The sequence below is a fragment of the Protopterus annectens genome, chromosome 1.part2 (genome assembly GCF_019279795.1).
Source record: "Protopterus annectens isolate FY-2018-M chromosome 1.part2, PAN1.0, whole genome shotgun sequence".
NCBI classification, from domain to species: domain Eukaryota; kingdom Metazoa; phylum Chordata; order Ceratodontiformes; family Protopteridae; genus Protopterus; species Protopterus annectens.
In genome coordinates, this window is record NC_056727.1 from 490,255,544 (window position 1) to 490,267,579 (window position 12,036).

Here is a 12,036-nt window from a genome sequence, read left to right on the forward strand (position 1 = left end):
GTACCAATATGTCATTTACTAACTTAAACTATAACTGCAGGAAAAAAGTCCAGACGTTGGATGCTTTAAATCTCTCAACTAAGGCACAGTGAGGCAAAGTTCAGTTCATGTGACAATGAGCTTCAGCTACAAGTATCTTGAGTGGTTCCAGACATTTAATATCCATTTGGATCATAGAAACACAAAGAATGCAAGCACTTTCCTGCCTTGAACTATTTGAATTATGCTCTCCAATCTGTGGATCCCCTTCTCTGCCAGGGTCTTGATGCATAAGGGACAGCCATCCACCCCTATGTGTGAACACCCCCCATAGTAGTATAGCCATGTTTCTAGGAATGTGAGGACAAGCTTATCATATATAGCTGCTACAGTGCTCTCCCATTCATTACCACTTATTGCTAGGAGGCTACATGGGCTGGAAAGAATTTAGTATACCATCAAATCCCGGAGGACCCTTTGCCCAGAATACCAGCCTTCAGTTTGGCTCAGATGGGATTCAGTGTAGTGCTGTGGCATAAGAAATGTTGTAGCTGTGGAAAAAAGAATCCATGGAGAAACACCTAAGCACAACCTGGAGGGAGGTGTAGGCAACTACCTTAGACAATCTCACCCTACCTCTGTTCCATATAACTTGGTCAAAAGGCTTACTGATTTTAATTAATTCTTTATGTGCAATGGATACAGTAATCGGATGCATATAAAACAAAAAGGAAGAGAAACATTTAGACTATGGCTATTCCACTGAGAAGGAAACAGCACAGCCTCTTCCAGCTATGGACCAATTTATACACCAAGATCCATATTTGCTAAATGTTTATCTCAATCATTATAGCTAAGCTAGGATAAAGGGTAAGTCTCAGATACTTAGGTGGTTTGTTGTTCCAGGAAAAAGGAACATATAATGGAAAAATCTTAAATGAAAATTTTATAAATATTCTTAACAGCCTAGCCTTGCCCTATATGAATAATAAGGATCAATTCAAACCCTGCACCATGGCTAATTCACCTCTCCAACCCTCTCATCCTGTCCTAATCAGTCCCATTCATTCTCCTTCTCAGTCTCAACCTTTACTACAAGAAAACATCTTCTGAATCTAAAACAAATCTCTTTAGATGCTGACCAGTTTCCAAGAGATTACATAAAAACTGCAGGTGATGCCATTGCTTTCCCCTGTATCCATAATGATAATCTGATCCATACATTAGTGGTATATCCCATCCAATTGGAAAAAATCCTATATAACACCACTCCATAAAAGTGGCACAGCAACAGGCTTTTCAAACTACAGACCTATGACCATCTTATCCCCTCTGTCTAAAATACTAGAAAAATGCATCCACTCACAATGTATGTAGTATATAATCTCTAACAACCTTCTCTCCAAAACACAGCATGGTTTTACACCTTACTATAGTACTAGCACTGCTATCCTCAATTCCTCAATATTACAAACCAACAGAGGAATGACAACAACCTTGTATCTTCATCATTCTTATATTTATCAAAAGCATTTGGTACTATATCTCATAAACATCTTCTTACTGAGGTTTCTTCCCTCAACCTCATGCAGCCCTCTCTCATGGTTTCACAGCTGTCTGACTTACAGGCAGCATACAGTCAAATGGAAACAAAATCTCTCCTCTTTCCTACCAGTCACTGACTGTGTCCACCAAGTATCAATACTGGGCCCCCTCTTATTCAGCATTTTTATAAACAACTACATACTGACACCCACCTTGCCAGCATAGCACAATATGCTCCCTTGTATGTGCAGCCCCCATCCCTACCAACACTTCAGGACATCACTCAAAATTCTTTCACTGCTATTGAAACTTCACTAAATTATATAACAAAATTTCTGGTCATCCTCATTGACATTAACCTCAAATATGACCAATACATACTGCAGGCCATTAAAGAAACACACCACAAAGTTTGTTCCCTCTTTAGAACCAAACAATAGCAGACAAATGATGCAAGACAAACAGTATCATCTGAGGACGGAGACGGAACCAAAGTCTAACATTTTTGTCTTCGGAACCGACAGAGAGGTTGGAACCAACTGGTTTCTCTTTTTTGTTTTGTCCACAGAAGAAGTAGAAGAAGCAGAAGAAACATCTGTTTTAGCCTTGTCACCAGTAGATAAGGCTTCCCCAAAGGCAGATCGCAGAAGACCTTTCAAGATTAATTTATTACATCTCTCAACTAACGCTCTTTGACTGAATGCGTGACAGATACTACAGTCTTCTTGGAGATGGAGAGGACCAAGGCAGTGAACATATAGCACATGAAAATCCAAGGAGGGAATTTTATGGCCACACTTCTGGCATTGTTTTGAAACCAGTAGGGGCCTTACCCTTCTCAGTCATGGTAATGGAGAACAAGAAAGAGAAAGGGGAAGTATAACTTTTTTTTAAGATTATATATCAACAATGATAGAAAAGGAGTACACAAAATGTGTACAGACAGGGAAAAGCAAAGTAGAAGAAAGGCAGACAGTGGAAAATAAACTATCAACAATGACAGTCAGAAAGTACATGAAAGTGTACATAAGGGGTTAATGGGTTGAAAATAATCAACAATGATGAGTAGAATACCCAAGGGGTACAGAAATGGAAAAATCTAGAAAAAAATCTAAGAAATATAGCCAAAAAATTACCCAAATGGAAGAAACTTGAATGTCTCAGCTAAATGCAAACATTTCAGAAAGCGGCAAATGAGATCTGAACTAACTGAGAAAGAGGGATTCTGGATAGAGCTGAAGCTTGACAGTTTTTGGCTAGCGCAAGCTGTAGTAACAGCCTGAGTTGGTTCCAATATCGGAACTTAACCCATCTGTCAAGGATTAAAGTAAGATAGACATCAGATACAATGGTTTTGTGGGGGGGGGGGAGCAACTCCGAGATCGTACTACACTGAGGAAAAGGGTCAATTTCCTGATCCCAACTGTAAGGCGATCTCAGTCAGAATGGTTCAACAGACTGAACTGTCGATCATATGGTCTTGACCATTTGGGTTTTGACAATTTGTCCATTTGATGTTTTGACATAGACCCATAAAAATGTAGGTGCACCAAATGTCTAAACACCCTAAATTCACCCATAAGCACTCTGTTAAACTTCTGGAAATCTGGGTGCTTTCCTGATGTGGAATGTGTACAATGTTAAGAGTCTAAAGCAATTTTAAAGTCTCCAGAAGTCAACAACAGGGAATCTGATGTCTTCCTAACTTACAGTGATGCAAAAATGTCTCCTAACCATTGAGTTGCATTTGGGTTGTGCCAGTACAATGATCATTCCAAGTTGCCCAGGCTGCTCTACCCTTCCTAACTGCTAACTCTAACAACCTTCCAGCCTTGAACCTCTTCAAGATGTCCATACTACCACTGGAAGAAGAGCGGAGGTTATGCACACACAGCCCATCCTGAAAAGCTCTCAGCACTCTGCTATGCCTTCAAGATTTTTCACTTCTGCAATCAAGTAAATCTGCCTTACTTCGAGAGTTAGCCCCCTCCCTTAACACTGACTAAAACACATTTAAGCAATGACACTTACAAAACTCAATATGAACAGAAAATAAACCCACTTATTTCAGCTGGAGTCATAATTACCTGAACGTATCTTTGCTGAAATGGACAAACTGCAAAGTTTTCATAGATGCAACATTTTTGACCAATAAGCAGTTCAACAGTTACATAACCCCCAACAGTAAATGGTGCTCTTGTTAGTAATTGCTGCTAAAGTTCTTAAGTATTAGAAAATTCCTAATATATTAATAACTACAAACAATTCTGAAATTATTATAATGCTCGCTGCCATACAAACATTTATCCTTAGTTATTTACCTTGCTGACTTCTTACTTGACGAAATGGCAAAATTCAAAAGCAGTCTACAACTATAACTATGCTATACATCACTCTACAGTTGTTTACACGTATTACAGAAAAAATAACCGTTAAATAAATTTTCAGAAAACTCAAGTTTGTCATGACCTCCAGGTACCTATGCACACTAATGAAAATTTTATATGTATTAATTTTACATTAATAATAAAGTAGTAATACTTAATGAAGAACTCGGGCCTCCTCTCCTCAACTGCTGCCACCCACTGGACAAGCTCACAGGGAAGGGTCATCACCTCAGGTCATCGTACCTGTGATGACACCACTCTCTTGCTCTTGGAATGCCAGTGTGTTGGGATAATTTTGTTCTCTAGATCAGTCCAGATATTTTTTAAGAGACTACCATCAACATTCTCAAGTCTGACCCTGAAGTCAGATGTTCTGGAGTACATTTACAAAATGATCAACTCATTCCAGTTTGGAGCCCCATCCTGAGCTTTCACAGAAGTAGTCATCTTCAAAGAGTTCAATACAGAATGGGACTTCAGCAGCTCAGACAACTAAGAGACTCTGCTAGTACCCAGTTAGCTCCAAAAAAGCTCTTACACAGACAGCGTGAATGTGTGTTGTTAAACATCCGGCATTACTGATTCGGTATGAACCTCCATAATTTACGTCCTCAATTAAAATAATTAAAATTGGGGATGGACAGAACAAAAACACACGTTAAAAATCAAAGACAACTGACATGTATGTGGGCTTAACCAAGACTCTCATATTTCTAAACTAAAGAGAACACAAACACCTGCTGCCTGAATCGAATGTAATCGCTATCACTGTCCAGATTTACTTGAAAATACCTGAACGTAAATGACAGTGTAGACCCGTGAGCTAAAACTTTGCTGTTCTCCTACAAAAAAGAAAGTCAAGTACATCTGCATGATGTCCTACCATAGCATCGGAGGCATGATGATCCAGTGAAGCAGGAAAGCGCACGTCAAATACGGAGAGATTAGTAATTTCCCCCTTTCCATGTTATAACAACGTTAGCTACCAGAATCAATAGTAAACCCTAAAGTTCTGGTTGCACAGGATAAACACACACTAAAAAGTCACGAGTACTTCAAACTACTTGTACATATGAAAGCTTGGAAACTTGATTTGAGATTTAAGAGAGAGATCTGAGTTACACTGTGATGAAATCCATAGTACCTACATTTCAAAAATTGACTGACTGATCAGGATTTCCATTCTTTCAAAAAAAAAAAACTTTTACCACGGAAAAACAAGTAAAATCAGAACCAGCAGAAATATCACGCCACGACTGTTGCCCCGTTAATGGAAAAGTACCAAAGCAACAAACCACCTAAGTGAAGACTGACAACATTTGCACCTACCTGTATGCAGGAAAAATCTAAAAAAATATAATAATAATAATAATAATAATAATGATGATGATGTCCCCTGTTATATAAGAAAAAACATTCATGGCTACAATAGCAATGACATTTACATTACCAACTGAAACTATTTTCATTATTACAATAATATTCTTCAACATGTATCAACAGAAAAAGGCAACTGTCTGTATACAGTACTTGACATTCTTGGCCACTTTATAAACCCCATAACCCCTGCTGGTGTAACTAATACTTGTGTCACTGACCACTGAAAATTCTGTAAATGATGACAGCTGTGACCATATGAACTACACATGTGTATATGATGTGTGGAGATATATCCGATGTACAGTGTGAGTAGACCAAGAACTTCTCAGTATAGCTCACAGGTAATACTATATGCACCAATTATTATCTTTGTAACTTTACACTGTTGCATAGTGAATGCCATAGCATGCTGCTATGGACTAGATGCTGAGCTTCACCTCCACTACCATGTATGATGCAGAAGCCTGGGGGGGGGGGGGGTTCCATTCTGCTCCTGCCATCTGCTGGCCACCATCACTATCATCACTGTTGGAAGAGATGAAAGAGGGAAATGTACTGCCACCATCAGTCACTACTTGTAGCAGTTGCACAGTATACTGATGCATAATCATATTATGCAGAAAGCAACACGCCATAAACATTCTGATTGCAATAGCAGGGTCATAATGAAGACTGGCCCAACTTGTCCAGAAACTGGAAATGAAGTTTCAGCAAGCCAAGTGACTATCAGTATCTAGCCCAGGCCAGTGTTAATGAGCTCCTCTGCAGCCAAGGTTCACAGAGGTAACCTGTATCACTTGGAAAACATAACAGGGAGGGGACATATGAAAAGTGGGGTTACTAGATGAAAACTTGATTAATATTTAGAGGAATAGCTATGGGAAACAAATTATTTTGGGGTCACTTACCTGCTAGATGTTGTGCAGTATCCTACCATGCAGAGAGTGGTAGTAAAGTGAATTTTTGTGCTATATATGAAAACCATTAGTACAGCAAGGATGCCAGACCAATATGTTGGTGATACAGCCAAGTATATCACACACTACTTGGCAGCTAATGGAATGATAACCCTTCTTATTGTGGTACCCCCTCCCCCTATGACACAGATGGAACCCAATAGTCACGCAATCTGTTGCAGCTAGCACCTTAGAAAAATGTGCTTTTACATAGAAGCAGTGCATGGTGCAGGCACTGTCCTGTGGTAACACTGAGAAATAGATATGCTCATCCACATGGGCAAAGAGTATATTAAGAAAGTGCTGCAGTATCCTCGAGACAGAAGCCAGTGAGATACCCAATATGTCCGGTCTCTGAAAGGTGTCTGTGGCAAGAATAGTGAGGGCTACACATACCTTGGTATCCAGAGGAATAGCAAGACCACACATTTCTCCCGTTCCAATCTGTGGCCCGTGCAAGTTCATGATCTCATTGTCCACTCTAAACCATTCAATCAGCTCCTCAAGCTGAAATGGGTAATTCTGTCTCTTTATTTCCTCCTCTGAGGCTGCTGAGTGTTGTTCCATGCACCGGGTTGTGGTACAATAGAAGCAAGCAACTCAAAGTGGGATACATCAGTTATGAAAGCAAAACTGAGCATCTTCTCCAACTGCAAAATGACTGAAAAAGGTGCAGATTTGCTTTCTGTAAGGCTGGTGTGCATTGCAACAGTCAGTTCATAGATTCATAGGTGATTACTAGGCTAATGACACAACAGCCTTTACAAGCCTAGCCAATAACACCCAGAATGACAGTATTATATCTTAACGCCCCAGATATAGGATGGGGTAGTATTAAGATAGTGGGTTTTGGTGCCCAGAGTCATTTTACAGACTGCCTCTGTCCATAAAGGACATGGGTAGTCCTCCTACACTGAACACAACAGAAGAGTCTTTGTGGGTTCTGTTCCAGCAGCTTTATTTTATACAAACACATCACGATAGAAGTTTACTGACTTTGAGTAACTTATATACAAACTAACTGCTGCAATGATAAATGCTTATTCCCTGGCTGCACTCTCAAAATGGCACTAGGAATAGCACGTGCCTGGCATTAATATGTGCATACTCCGTCTTTGACATGCTTCTTAAAGACACAACACACAGGAAGTACACTCGGATTATATCCTTCTTCTTTGAAAAGATGGAACATGCAACGTTATGAATCTATTTGGCATGCAGATATAACAGACAGTTCTTCATCATGCATTTATACAAGACTAAGTATATATATATATATATATATATATATATATATATATATATATATATATATATATATATATTTATGCACATACATACAATTAAGTCCATGTTGCTGCATATTTCACACTGGGCCTGGATATTCGCCCATATTGTGTGACATAAAACTGGATATTGGGCTTAGCAACTGGAGCTGTCTTTACAAAATGTTTGATCTTGGAAGTGTATGGAACATCTTCAGGAATGGAATCAGAGGTTGAAACACACACTGGGATGGGAACAACGTTTGGTTCACTCTGAGATCTAGAATCTGTATCACAGAAACAATGTTGTGATGATGATTCTGGTACAGAAAGAAGATGTCTGTGATTTCTCCTGTACTCCACACACTCAGATTCTACAAGGTAGGATCTCGGCTCGGCACATATACCTGTAACTTGACCAATCCAGTCAAAACCTTTCAACATTTGTATTCTCACTATCTCTCCTTCCCTCAACAGAAAAAGAAATCTGCACGACTTATCATAACTGGACTTCTGGACAGAACGCTTCTTGAATAACTTGAGCCTTGATGGTTTTATTGTTCTTAGCCTTAGGCCTCAATAAACTGGAACTAATAGGTAGCGTAGTTCTAGTTTGCCTGGAAAGAAGTCTTTGAGCAGGTGAGCCAAGAATATCGTCACGGGGTATGTTTCTGAGATCAAACAAATTTAAAAAGATATCAGTATTGTCATGCTTTGACCTTTCAAGTAATTGCTTTGCACTCTGCACTGCATGTTCAGCTACACCATTTGACTGTGGATATTCAGGAACTGGACTTAGATGAAGTGGTTTTCTTTGCAAATGCAGTCTAGTACTGTTGCATACTAAACAAGAAGAAAGGGTACTTACGTATTATCGCAACCAGATTTTCGCGGTAATGCTACTTGCTTCTCGTTGTGTCAAGTAGCACAGAGAAAGTATTAAAAACCTCAGAAACAAGTTTTCTTTAATGTTTTCTGGTTTTAGGAAGGTTTATCGGTTAAACGGCTGAAAAAGGAAGGTTTGAAAATAGCTTTCCCCTTTACTTTGGAGTGGTTGCGTTTGCACGTGTATTTGGCCGGAAAGGACTTTGCCAGTTAATCATGCATATGTTAGGTGCTTTTCGGAGATACCTTCACTTATTTTTCAGCTGTAGTCTTGCAGGTTAACCTTTGTGACAGAAACTTGCAGGAATTAAGGGCTTGCAAGAGTGATGGGGGCATGATGTTGACAGGTAATTCGGGGTAGTTTTTCATGGCACTGCCGTGATGGCAGTAGGGAGTTACCAGGTGTGGTTTGGTTTATTTTGGTGGGTATGTTTTGGTGTTGTGATGGTGACATATTGGGACAAACTCTGGTGATGTACCTCAGAGATTTCTGCATGTTTTACAGCTGGAAAGCTATGCGTGGCTCACTCGTTGTTTTTCTGTTGGTATATATGTGTGTGTGGGGGGGAGTTATCAGCGATTGCACTCAGTTAGCCCTTCAAAGCAATTATTCTGCTGAGGAACGCGCATCACACAACATGACTGACATGAGTTAATCTGCAAAAAAGGGACAAGCTATTTTACAATGTTATTTTCTCAGTGTTTTCAAACTTAAATAGTACTACCAATTACAAATATTACAGAAAAGACTTTATTTTGTTTTAATACTGTCAGTTTTGTTTTCTAAAGGAAAACAGAAGCAACCAGCATTAGCGTGAAAATCTGGTTGTGATAATACGCAAGTACCGAAGAAAGTACTTTATCAACGTCTTTCAGTAATGAAGGTCAAAAGATTAAGTCTGTTACTCACCTCTTAGTGGATGTGCAACCTGGCTGACCACGATGCAAAATCTTAATATATTCATGTTGTAAGGAAGCAGGAACAATAATTTTAGGTCATTTGAAAATAATGCCATCTTCCATCAACATTTCGTCTCTGTTAAGGAAAATACGTTTGCAAGTCAGGTGGTACACTAGATTGCTTTGACGGCCATCCAACATTAATGTAGTGATTGAGGTTTTGCAAAATTGGATCAGTCTTTGTGTGATCTCTTAACTCATCAAGCCTAGTGGTAGAAAAATTATGTACTGCCATCATGTCAAAGTCAAACTTCTCTGCATCAAGTTTTTCCACTGTAGTTCTGGGTGATCTGGATAAGGTATCAACTAGATAGAGCAGTTTGCCTTTTGTATGGACCATTTTGAAGTTATACTTTTGCAGTTTGAGCATCATTCTTTGTAATCTCGCTGGAGCTGAATGCATAGGCTTCTTTAGAATAGTAACTAGAGATTGGTGATCAGTTTCAATCTGAATAGCTTGACCATAAATATAATCATGAAACCTGGAACACACAAATACTGTTGCCAAAAGCGGGTAAGTATTCTAGATGCATTGGCTACTGGTCTGCCCTCTTGAAATATAACTACGCCAAGACCAAATTTTGAAGCATCACAGGAATGAGTGACTGGTTTGTTCATATCATAGTATCTTAATGTAGGTGGGGGTGGCAATTTTCTGCTTAAGGTCTTCAAATGCCTTCTGGTGTTGTTCTAACCATGATCATGCAACATTTTTGCACGTCATCTCTCTTAAAGGTGCTGTCAATTCACTGCAGTCTGGTATAAATTTGCCTAAATAGTTGACCATGCCTAGGAAACACTATAGAGCTTGAACACTGTCTGGTGCTGACATCTCAAGAATAGCTGCTTGCTTGGTTGGGTCTGGTTCAAGCCAGTACTGGTAAATAAATGACCTACATATGTAACTTCTGGAAGTCCGAATTTGGACTTCAGAGGATTGAGCTTCACTTTTACTTCACGTACCCTGTGTAGAACTTTCTTTAGGTTTCTGTCATGTTCTACTTCACCCCTATGACACAAGGATAACCTGAAAAAATTTGCTCCACTGCACGCTGAAAGACGTTACTTGCTGAATTTGTTTCAAATGGCATCCTTAGAAATCAAATGGAGTACCAAAAGAGGTTAGTAATTAGGATTTGCAGTCAAGCATCACTTGCCATGATGAGCATTTTGCATCCAACACAGAAAAAAAACAGTGTCATTCGGTACTAGGGCTGTAACCTCTTCGACTGCGTGCAATGGATGATATGGTCTTTTCAATGCTTTGTTCAAATCTCTTGGGTCAATACATATTCTGATTTTGTCTGAACCTTTTTTGTGCGCTGTCACCATAGACGACACCTATTCAGTTGGTTCTGTAACTGAACATATTACACCTTGCTGCACCATTTTATCCAACTGAGCCTTAATATTATCCTGCATAGCTATCGGAACTTTTCTTGCTGGTCTGACTACTGGAGGGACCTCTGGATCTAACTTCATGGAATAGACAACTGAAAGTTTGCCCAACTTGTCAATCGAAAACATCAGCATATTCTGAGAAAATAGCTTCAGAAAAATTAGAATTAGGAGATGCATTTATCTGATGAACTTCTTTGGTAAAAGAAAGCAGATTCACTCTCAAACTATCCTTGAAACCCAATAAAGACTGTACTGGTCTTCGGACAACATAGAATAACAAGTTGTAACAGTTCTTGGCCAAATAGCATGAAATCAGCACTGAGCCTTCGGTTTGAATTTCTTCACCTCCACAAGCAACAAGTTTCGCACTACTGGCCACATTGAGTTGTTCATTCATTCTCACTTTAGCAAAAGTGTCTGCTGATATAACATTACACTTTGAACAAGTGTCTGCTTTAGGCAATGTGGATTTACCATTGATCCGGACATTACAAAACACTTTGTCAATAAATTCACTGCATCAACTCTTTCACCAACTACTGATACACCATCCACATAGAAAGTTGACTGCTGCGACTTTACTTGATCAACTTGCATTTTTGTGTGAGCTCTCTTTACAACTGCGCGAGGTTTACCTGATTTGCAAACTTTTTGGAAATGGTTCCATTTTTTACACTTGTGACACTGCTGACTGAATGCTAAGCATTTCTCTCTTTTATTCTCATGATTTGCACCACAACTGCAACAGTTAACAATAAAGCTAGACTTGAGTTTTGCTGATTCACACTTGTACTGCACTGGGGAACATGTTCCTCTAACTCAGGGGTGTCCAACCTTTTCAGTTGCAAGGGCCGCATTGAGTCAACAGAAATGGTCTCGGGGCCGCATGTAAAATATATCATTGCAAACGGCAAGTGAGGACAAAAAAAAAAGGGTCTCTTACGTAAACTGAAGAGCAAAAAAAAAAAAAAAAAGAAAAAAAAGGTCTCTCACGTAGACTGAAGAGCAAAAGACCCCAGGTACACACGGACTAATACAAACTAAACTAAAGGATTCTGTGATAGGCTAGCTGTCTGCACACACAAACTCTAAGTTACTTAACTAGGCAGTCCCATACACTTTCTATTGTCAGTAACATAGCAGCTTTATATTTAACTAATGTTATAATAATATGAGTTCACATACAACAACATATCTCATTAGTTTCTTCGAAACTTGCTCAGAGACATAAAGGGTGTATAGTTAGAATAGTGACCATTCACTCATCCAGTCACATAG